Source organism: Manacus vitellinus, unplaced genomic scaffold (genome assembly GCF_001715985.3).
Source record: "Manacus vitellinus isolate BGI_N305 unplaced genomic scaffold, ASM171598v3 scaffold_17_pilon, whole genome shotgun sequence".
Taxonomy (NCBI): domain Eukaryota; kingdom Metazoa; phylum Chordata; class Aves; order Passeriformes; family Pipridae; genus Manacus; species Manacus vitellinus.
The window spans coordinates 3,724,219-3,735,770 of NW_021939256.1; positions in this window are offsets into that span (position 1 = coordinate 3,724,219).

An 11,552-nucleotide genomic window follows, 5' to 3' on the forward strand; every position below is an offset into this window, starting at 1 on the left:
AGAGGTGAAGCAGAAAAGTACACAAAAACTGATGTGCACTGCTGCTATCCCTCCCCTCTTTTTTCCACATATGGAAGAGAAGAAAATGATCACTGGAAAATGCTCAGTGAGGCTTGACCACTGATCAAAGCTACCTTGTTTACTCTTATTGCCACGTGCCTTGCAAGTCAGAGAACTACTGCCCTATCTTCCCCTACAAAAAGGGGGGATGTCTCCAGAAATTAGTGACCACGATAAAGATCTTAATTTTCAGATAATTCAAGATCAAGCTTTCTTCTCTTTTTATACAGATGTACGGAATTTCACAGACTGAAATTTGTACCAAAATTTGCACCTTTGGGCAACTTGACATGAGTTAGCAAAAACAGTTTTTCAAATTGGAAGTCCAATTTAGCCTCTTCTGATTATATGATACACCCATTAACAAGTACATGGAACATGAGAAAATATGTGTTTACCTATCATAAAATGCACGCAGAGGTAAAATTGGCTAACTCATCTGCTGTCTTGAAGTTTGCTGAAATGCACCACTACGTCACTAGAAAAGGTGAACATAAGCTAAATGACCAAATAATTGGGTTTTGAGGTGCACAAGGCAGTACATTTTCCTCCCCTCCTGTTGCCCTCCAGTTCACTAACTTCTTACCTAAAAGGGTAGATTTCATAAACAAAGCTATTACCCTTTTTCATTCCACATGTAGAATTCCTGTGCTTGATCAAGTCTAAGAAAACCCAACTCGGAGGAAAGTTCATTGTTTAAAGTGTGCTTTCAAATGTGGTCAAAACAAATGTAGACATGTTTTCAGCACCAGAGAGATGCAAGTCTGAGAAATAACTCAATTTACTTATACAATCAGGTAACCTCAAAACTAGAGACTGGCAAATGTTAATTGTGGCTTTTCTCCCTAACTTGCCTTTGTTAATGTACCTAACTGTCTGCTACTTGTGCAAACAATGCTCTGAGTTGCTCTTTCCAAAAAAAGCCACTGTTGTGGAACTAAAAATTCAGACATTGTAATAAAGAATGTATCAGGGACAACACATTATTATCAGCAATTGAGAATTCTTTCTATTCAAAAGAGGATCAGCTCCTGAATATGCAGCAAAAGTTGCTTGTTAGTTCCATAAACAGGCAGCTTCCCTGGCATGAATACCAGCCATTCAATCCATCTTGCACCGAATGTTGCCAGCCAGGAGGGTTCCTACAGCCTTTTTCAGAGAAGGCTTCCTTAGCAGCATTTTGGCATACCACTTCCATTCAGAGCAACACCTGGTATTCCATTTTGAAAAGCACATACTTGCTCTAGAGATTAATAAAGAACTACAGCGTGCTATGGAAAAGGCTATGCAAATCCAACTGCTATCCACCTACAGGAGTGCAAAACAAAACGTTCATATAATCCAGGAACTATTATTTACGTTAAAGTGCCTTTATGTTCTTTTGATTGCTTCGCTGAAGAGCTCGAGGACAACAAAAACTCATTCAGCTGGAAAATTTAAGAACACTTAAATGTAACACAGAGATACAATACAAAATCTTTGATAACTAAAAGGAAGCACTCCATACACCAGCTTAACTCCTACATGTTAAGCACTTGCAACATTGGACAGTATTACCCTTCTACTTCTAAACCATTTTCACACCTGTGAATAAACAAACAAACAAAAATACCATCACAAACCCCATGTTTACAAGATTATGTTACTACAGAACAATTTTACTCTATTGCTATTTGAAAATAGAGGATTTGCGTGGTTCTAAATGGTTACACTTATTCTGCTTAATACAAACGTTTCTCTAAAACAAAAGCAACAGTATAATTTTTTTATTTTTTCATATACATCTGAAAGAACTTTAGGATTTGCTCTTACATTACTGCTGTAACTGATGTTTAGGAGTTATCTTACCATTTGAGAATTCATTTTATGCATAAAGTCAAAAAAATAATCCAATTCAGCATCTAAAGTAGATTAATTAGTAATAAGCTGGCACTAGGATCTATATCACTGCACATTGACATCATTAGCTTTAAACAAGGCTATTAATGGAATGTAATATAACTCAATGAGTAAAAAATAGAACTTAAGGTTCTAGCTAGCAAGGGTTATACTTTGTCAATGAATTAAGAAATGTAAAATAAATCCATGCAGAAAGCTATAGGCTCATAGTACCACACAGCAGTTTTACTGAACTATAATCAGAGTTGTTTGCAATCATTAATTCATAAATCATCCTTTGGGGATTTCCCTACCTAATCTATCTAAAACCATCTGTTAACAATGCTGAACAGCAAGAAAGCTGCTCTAATTCTTCCTGTGCAGGATCACAGAGAGGCAGTTTTGATTTAATAGTCATTCTAATGGAGAACTACAAAAATTTGTCTAATCTGTAGAAAAGTCATTAATCAGATCTCAAAAATATGAAAGATAAAATTCCATTGAAAAAGATTTTCAGCTATGTCAGTAAAAAGCATCTTCCTTCAGCTACTTGAAGCGCTAGTCTGACTCATTTATCACATCAAAGACTAAGGTATAGAACATTATAAAGCAGTAGCCAAGCTTAAAGCCAATTTCAGTATCCAAGGGTTCATGGAAAAAGAAGCCTGAAACCACAGTTGTTTCATGATAGTGCTGTTGCTCATGTGGTAAAATGTTCAAGTGCAATTTTCTTTGTAAAGCAAAATATCATTAGTGATAGTAATATCAATAATTATTAATGTAACAAAATTGTAACAATATTTTAATTTACCTCTTTATAGTCTACTCTACAGTACTCCTGGCCTCCACAGTACTGTAAATGACCCTCTATTTCTCTTTCACTTTTCATAACGACCTAGCTCCAATGACTAAAAGCTGTCAATTAAAAAGTAATCTCAGTAAAAGGAAAACTGTGATCACATCAGCCAAGAAATACAATTGATACTTTTACTGAAATAATCACCTTTTCGATATCAAGATGACAATCTCCTAAGATTAATTTTTCTGCATAAATCGAAGAGAAATAATTAGACTCCTTTAGGGGCACAGAGCACCAAGTGTAGGCTGTAGGCTGAGTAACAGCTGAGCTGCTGCCAGAAAAAGAACTTGTATGGAGTGGAAGACGCTTAACACAAACCAGAAATCACAACTTAACCCACAATACCTATGGAACCACGGGGAAAGGGGCAGTGAGTTAGTGACTAATTGAAAGTAACGAGGTGCAACTCTGTTCCCAGGCAGCACACACCCTATGCTTCCAGACTCATGGCACTCAGAGCGTAGGACTCTGCATCCATGGCAGTTTCCCCGCAGTACAGATGTAAACTAAGAAGAGTTTAGCAGGAGGTTTGCTTCACTCTGTACAAGTTATAACGCAAGCTTCTACACCACAATTCATAATTTTATTACTCAACAGTAGTGCCAAGTTTCAAGTCTAAAGGGAGTACCAAATTAACTCCCAAGGGAGAAAATTCTGGAAAAGGGGGTAACTTCTCAAAGCTTGCAACTTACCAGGTTTTTTTAAGTAACAACAAGCAAAGACTAGGTCCCAAGAAGCATTTTAAAAAGAGCATGCTCAGATTTATTTTTTTTTTCCCCTCAGATGCACTGAGAAAAGCAATGAGTTTAAGACAAATATGCATCACCCGCCTTTTTCGAAAAAAGAATTTTCCCATCCACCAAGAAGAGCCATAAGGGGCAAGCACAAGCCCTGGCACCATACTGGAGCAGCAACAGTCAGCAATGTAAAAACCCTTTAGCACCTTAGACATATGAAAGGGAAAGACCTAGAAGTACCAAAAAAATTCCCAGTGAAACAAGGCAGCCAAGGGACTTGCTAGAACAAATCTGTCAGTGCATCTGCTGCATGGGAAATGCAAATAAGTTGAAATGGATCTGAGCTTGGACTGAATGCTGAAGTTCAGGAAGGGAAGGAGACTATGTATATTTCTTAGTTTTATGAATGTTGCCCAGAGTGTATGAGATGCTTCTATTCAGAAGATGCTTCTGCTTAGAAAAGGGCCACGGCAGACCTCGATGAAAAGATGGTATCTACTTTTGATACTGTACCAATGGAAGCCTATTTAACCTAAGGCGACTGAAGGCCCACACCAAGACCTTAAATCATCTTGTCTGGGAGCTGCTTTACGCTGACAATGGCGCCCTCATCGCCCACACAGAAGCAGCTCTGCAGCGTTTAACATCCTGCTTTGCTGAGGTTGCTGAGCTTTTTGGGCTGGAAGTCAGCTTAAAGAAGACAGAAGTCTTCTATCAACCTGCACCTCAGGAAGTCTTCCATCATCCCCATATCACCACCGGCGAATCAGAGCTCAAATCAGTCCAGCAGTTTAATTACCTAGGCAGCCTCATCTCCTCGGACGGTAAGATCGATGGAGAGATAGACAACAGGTTAGCAAAGGCACATAGAGCTTTCAGAAGACTCCATAAAAGAGTTTGGCAAAATAAACACTTGAAGAAAAGTACAAAGATCAGTGTTTACAGAGCCATTGTGCTGTCTACTCTTTTATACGGATCCGAATCATGGGTCATCTGCCGCCACCACCTGCGACTCTTAGAACGCTTCCATCAACGCTGCCTCCATACAATCCTAAACATCCACTGGTCAGATTATGTGATCAATACATCTGTTCTAGAACAAGCAGCAGTCACAAGCATTGAGGTCATGTTACTGAGAACTCAGCTGCATTGGGCAGGACATGTCTCCAGGACAGAGGACTACCGCCTCCCTAAGATTGTGCTTTATGGTGAATTTGCCACTGGCTGCCACATGAGAGGAGCCCCAAAAAGAAGATACAAGGACTCCCTGAAACAACACCTCAGCCTTGGCCATAATGATCATCATAACTGGTCTACTCTGGCTTCCAATCGGAAGGCCTGGAGACACATCATCTTTAACGCTGCTGCTTCTTTTAAGAACGCATGCAGGATCACTCTAGAGGAGAAAAGACAATGCAGAAAGAATCGTGTCCTGCTGATACCATCCAAGGAGTCTTTCTGCTGTGCCTTTTGCAACTGGACTTGTCTATCTTGCATTGGCCTCTTTAGCCACCAGAGCGCTTGTAGCAAATGTCGGTAGAGTCCTTCACAAATCTTCATTCGCGAAGCCTAGCCATGATGATTTAGAAGAGTGCCACACATGTACAACCCAAACAAAATAAGCCTGGTGAAGCTCCTTGAATACATCCAGAGGAAATATTCTTCAGCAAGGAAGCATACTAAGGTCCACGTCTACAGGTATACTGAAAATCTCAGTGTGAGTTGCTGTTCAGAGTTCGGCTGCTACTAGGTTACAACATGAGCAACCTAGTAGTTTCCCGTCACCTCAGAATCACAGAAGGGTCAGGCTGGGAGGGACCACAGTGGGTCATCTGGTCCAACCACCCTGCTAAAGCAGGGTCATCCTAGATCACACTGCACGGAATTGGGTTGTCAGTCCTTGAATATTTCCAGTGTAGAGGACTCCACAACCTCTCTGGGCAGCCTGTTCTACCCACAGAATAAAGAAGTTACTCCTCATATTCAGGTGGAACTTCCTGTGCATCAGTTTCTGCTTGTTGCCTTTTTTCCTGTTGCTTGGTACCACTGATAAGAGCCTGGTTCTGTTCTCTTGGCACCCTCCTTTCACATACTTATATACATTGATGAGGTCCCCTCTCAGCTATCTCTTCTCAAGGTTGAACAGGCCCAATTCCCTCAGCCTGTCCTTGTAGGAGGGATGCTTCAGTCCCTTAATCATCTTTATTGCCCTCCACTGCACCTGCTCCAGGAGTCCCATTTCTCTCTTGTCCTGAGGAGCCCAGAACTGGACACAGCACTCCAGATGTGGCCTCACTAGGGCTGAGTAGGAGGGGCAGGATCACCTCCCTCTACCTGCTGGCAATGGTCTTCCTAGTCCACCCCAGGACTGAAGTGCCACTGGCCTTCTTGGCCCCTAGGGTACACTGCTGGCTCATGGACATCTTGTTGTCCACCAGGACCCCCAGATCCTCCTCCACAGAGCTGCTTTCCTGCAGGTCAGGCCCCAGCCTGTACGAGGTTATTTCCCCCCAGGTGCAGGACCCTGCATTTGCCTTTGCTGAATTTCAGAAGGTTCCTCTCTGCCCATCTCTCCATCCTGTCGAGGTCCTTCTGAAGGGCTGCACAGCCCTCTGGGGTATCAGCCACTCCTCCCAGCTTTGTGTCGTCAGCAAATTTGCTGAGGAAGCATCTGTCCCTTCATCCAAGTCATTGATGAGTAAGTTAAACAGTACTGGGCCCAGTATTTTACCTTGGAGGATACCACTAGTGAAAGGCTTCCAACTAGACTGTGCCACTGATTATGACCCTCTGGAATCTGATGTTCACCCAGTTGTCAGTCTGCCTCTGTGTCAATACAGCCAGTCCATGCTTCCTGAATTTGCCTATGAGGATGTTGTGAGAGACAGCATCGAAAGCCTTGCTGAAATCGAGGTAGACAATATCCACTGCTCTCCCCTCATCCATCCAGGATGTTTCATCATAGAAGGCAATCAGGTGGGTTAAGTGTGATTTACCTTTAGTGAATCCATGCTGACTATTCCTGATCACCTTCTTGTCATCCATGTGGATAGAAATGGCCTCCAGAACAAGGCATTCCATCACCTTCCCAGGGACTGAGGAGAGGTTGACAGGTCAGTAGTTCCCTGGGTCCCCCTTCTTGCCCTTTTTGCTGCTGGGGTGACATTTGATTTCTTCCAGTCCTCAGGCAACTCTCCTGATCACCACAATCTTTCAAAGATGAACGTGAGTGTCCTTGCTATGGTGTCTGCCAGCTCTCTCAGCACTCATGGATGCATCCCGTCAGGGCCCATGGACTCATGGATGTCAAGTTTGCCTCCTTGACCAATGGAAAGTCTTCCTTCCAACATTCCTTTACCCTAGCCTCCTGGGTCTGAGATTCCTGAAGGTTGGTCTTGTCAGTGAAGACCGATGCAACCAAGGTGTTCAGTAACTTTGCCTTCTCTGCGTCCTCTGTTAACCTGTTGCCATTTAGCAACAGGCCCACATTATTCTTAGCTTTCCTTTTGTTATTGATGGATTTGAAGAAGTCATCTGAGGACTTCCAAGCCAATGAATCCACAAAACAGCTTCCCCCAAGACACTGCTAGCCTACAGACAAAATTCAAAGACCAGTGTCATGGAACAGTAGCATACTGAACTCCATATCTACAGTTTTACACTTTTCTTAAATCTCTCTCTTGGACAGCTCATGCTTTTTCAGTGCCATGGAGAATAATATCAGTTCCACTAAAGATACAGTAAAGTACCAGCTATTACAGTCCATTTCTTCAGACGTTATAACTCTGATGTACTCAGTTACTTTCTTACCACAGTTTTGTTCTATTCCTTTGAAAGAAAATAAGAACAGAGCAAAGCAGCTCTTCATAATTGTGCTAAACTACAAAAGAAAGCAAAGTGATCCCTACTCCAGAATGTACCTTATGTGATGTACTCAGAGAATCTGTGTAATCAAAGTGACTGCAGAACAGGCTATAAAAGTGTTAGATAAAATGAACTGGAACAACTTGACAACATTGGATGTTATTCACTAAGATTTCAAGGGGCTAAAAGATACAACGAATTATATCAACTTCCTCATGCAATCTCCTGCCTAGAACTAGATCGACAGTTGAGGTATGAAGGTTGCCCAACACTTGCACATGGAAAATCAATACAAAAAGTTAGGAAGAAGTAGCAGAAACCTGCATAATTATGACATATTGACAAAGACTCAACATAGTGTTTGTTAAAGGAATTGCTGCCTCACAAAACAACCAGATTTCTCTGTAGACATCTCAGATCACATGGATAAGAAGGCACTCTGCTAGAAAACTAGGAAATAAAGTGCATACTATTTCAGAGGACATTAAGCAAGTCTATGAAAGAAATAGAAGCCCTTTTGTATGAGTATTTTACTTATTAAGAGACAGCATGATGAGAAGATGAAGGATAAGAGAAAATAAATGACTGCACACTTTAACAGAGGGAGATGACCAATGGACTTACATAGAAAGCTGCACTGCAACATGGATTATTACATATAATCATAAAGAGGGAGGAGAGATAAGCAAACTTCCTGTCAGATCATCTTTCCAGCTTGTCCCTCTGTCTAGCAGCCCTGTTCTCTACAGTATCAGACACTCTCTAACTCACTGTGGAGGAGTTCACATGCCCGTTGAACATGCTGGCCCATCACCCCAACATTCAGACCATTAAAAAAGATGTTAAACAGTACAGTCCCCCATATCAGTCCCTGATAATTGATCAGAAAAGAAACAGAGAAAAGGTCACAGATTATATACAGACCTCTAGCTTGATGTACAATGGCTATTCTACAGTCGTATCTTCAGTCTGAAAACTGCGTCAGTGAGCTTTTTACAAAAGTAGAAAAACATCAGCTGTTGGTTCTTCTTTGGGCTCTAATAATTAACTCCAGAAACTTATTGAAAAACAGAATACTGACAGAATATTATGTAATGGTATATAACATTTACTGAAATAGGAATTATTTTAGCTAGCTTCAGAGAAAGCAAGGAAACAACACCATGAACAGGTTTGTTTTATCCAACTCAAGGTATGTACCACTGTTAACTTATGTAGAATCTATGACTGAAAACAACAAAATTCAGAAGCTTTGGTATCATGGGCTTTTTGTAGTTAAAATAAAGAAAAGCTTAAAAACTTTTATTTTTGACTATATAGATCAAGTCAATTCCAAAACCTCCGACAGTATATCCTATACCAAGAAAATTGGAAAAACATGTTCAGTAATATACAGGCACACAATCATTCTCCAAAGTGCCTATGACAAAAAGGGATTTCTGAAGGTTGAGCAGCTAGTTGTAATCACAGAGGTCTGCCCTCTGGATGCTGGAGGATAGCTCACCTTCAACTGTGAAAACTGTGTTCCTTTGGGAATACAGAAGCATAGAATGATTCGGGACAGAAGCAATCTTAAAAGTCATCTAGTTCCACTCAGACCCTGCCAAGGGCAGGGACACTTTCCACTAGACCAGGGTGCTCAGAGCCCCACCCAACCTGGCCTTGGACACTTCCAGGGATGGGGCATTCACAGCTTCTCTGGGCAACCTGTTTCACTGTCCCACCACCCTCATAGAGAAGAATTTCTTCCCAATATCTAAACATATCTTCTTTCAGCTTAAAGCCATTCCCCTATGTCCTATCACTTCATGTCTTTGTAATAAGTCCCTCTCTAGCTTTCTTGTAGGTCCCTTTCAGGTACTGAAAGGCTGCTACAAGTCTGTCCAGAGCCTTCTCTTCTCCAGACAGACAAGAGCTCAAAGCTTCCCTCCTTTCCCCAAGCACCTCATTGTAAAGGTTGACAAGATCCTATTCTGCAGTTTCTCAGAAGGCTTCCTTAGAACAGATCTAGACAGACAAACTCCTACAGCTGTGAAAATACCCAACTGCTGCTAGACCAGCACCCAGGTGCATAATGGCAGCTGCGGAAGTCACTGGTGGAACCACATCCTGGAAAGTGCTTTTCCCCTGCCTTTGCCTTTCCTCAACTGCTTAAATGACTTGTTATTAAATGAGTCAGCACTGACCACTTCAAACACCCTTCCTGACTTGTGTTGCCAAAAACTTTCCATAAAAAAAAATAAAATCCAAAATAATTAGACTGGAAATGGGTAGCAGCAGTGAAGGAAATGTCTAGATTTTTGAAGAATGCCATACTATTTATGCATGGAACACTGAACTAAAGACACCTATCCGGAAGAAGAAAATTCTACTTATTTTAAAGAAAATTTTGGTGTTTGACCCCAGAAGCCCCATTTTCTGAACTGCATGCCACATGCTTTGCAAAATAGTGTACAATGATTCTTTTCACAGTACAGCTATGTATATAGTGAAGAAGTATTAGCACATATGCTTAATACTGCAGCTTAAATCTACCATCTTCTTTTGTCATTTGTGGCACTTCTAGAAATAGGTTGCATCAGGGTCTGAATAGACTCCAAGGGTAATTTCTCCCAGTGAAAAAACAGGAATCTTATACCACTGCTGGTAGCAAATATACTCTGTTACAACATAGTCTATAAGAAAAAAAAAATCAAACAAAACAACCCTCACGTTTGCTGACTAAGAACAAGCGGTCAAACACGTTTGCAACATTAAAATCAGGACGATGTACTGTACAGCACATGAATTTAATAACAATCAATGCAGCTTTTTTTCCTTAAAGAAAAGATTTAGCTCCTCATGAAAGATTTAAAGTGAGTTTGTCAGACAGAGCACCTTTTGTTTCCTCTTTGCTTAAAGTAGTGAAAAGCAGTAGCAATGTTCTGTTTTTTCAGTAGTATACAAGTATCACACTTCTCAGCTTTTAACAAAATGGTAAACTGTAAAGTTAACTTCACAGCAAGAAAAAAGCCCTTTGCAAGTGTATTTCCACAAGCAAAAAAACAAAGTCCTGAAGGTTACTGCCATACACAGCTTATGCAGAATCTAAAAACAAATTCTGAGACTAAGTACTGTATAAACACCATTTTGCATAAATTCCCAAACAAAGCCAGCCAGTGAGATCTCTACTGAACAATCTAAATGAAACAGTACAGGACAGAACTGATTAGCCACTACAGTAAGTGGGGCATTTCAGGAGTCAAGTGTAGAGAGCTACTGCTGACACCATCAGCAAATTCAGCCTGGATCTGAACAGAGCTCAGTGCTCACGCTTCAAGGGAAAAAGCTTGTCTGGAATCCTTTAGCAGCAAAAGAGTAAGCTCTGAGTGTTCACAAACGCTCAGACACCTTACCCTGCATATAGAGGAAGTGAAAGCTGCTTATTCCTTCTGGAAGATGCTGTCACAGGTTTTGTGGTCAATGAAAAATTATACATGACATATTACATGTCCAACAAATCCACAGAGAAGTAAAATCATTGTTATTAAAGAGTATTCCAGAGAAATAAGAACGTGCACATCTTCATTTAAATCTGTTAAAAGTAAGAATTTAACATTTGCAACTACATTCAGCTTTTGCAATTGGATGTGTTTCTGATTGCTCTTAAGCTTCCTAAAAGAGGTCTCCATATTCTACCTCAGTTGTTTCAGGACTAGGAAATTTATTTAACTTTACTTTGCCTTGGAACAAGTGGTTCAGGTTTTGCAGAACTGACTGATTTCTCCAAACAGAAAAATAAATATACGTTACCATGATAAGTACAGAAACACAATCACCAATCACAAACCCTTCCAGCAGCCCAGTTGTACAAATGCAAAACAAGCCTTATCACATTTGTTTCCAGATCGGCTACGATGGTATAAACACAACTCGACCTCACCAGGACTAGTTATTTTTGTATATCTGTTACATACTGCCTAAAGATTTTGTACAGATAGGTTTTTACTAGCTAACTTAAATGATCAGTGCCCAAAGCACAAAAACTCCATACAGCAAACACTGTGCTGTTTTCATAGATTATTTTTCAAGGAAGAAAATTTTATGGGGTATGTCAAACGCCAATTTTGTAACTAAATATTGCCAAACACCGACTTTGTAACCAAAAAAACCAA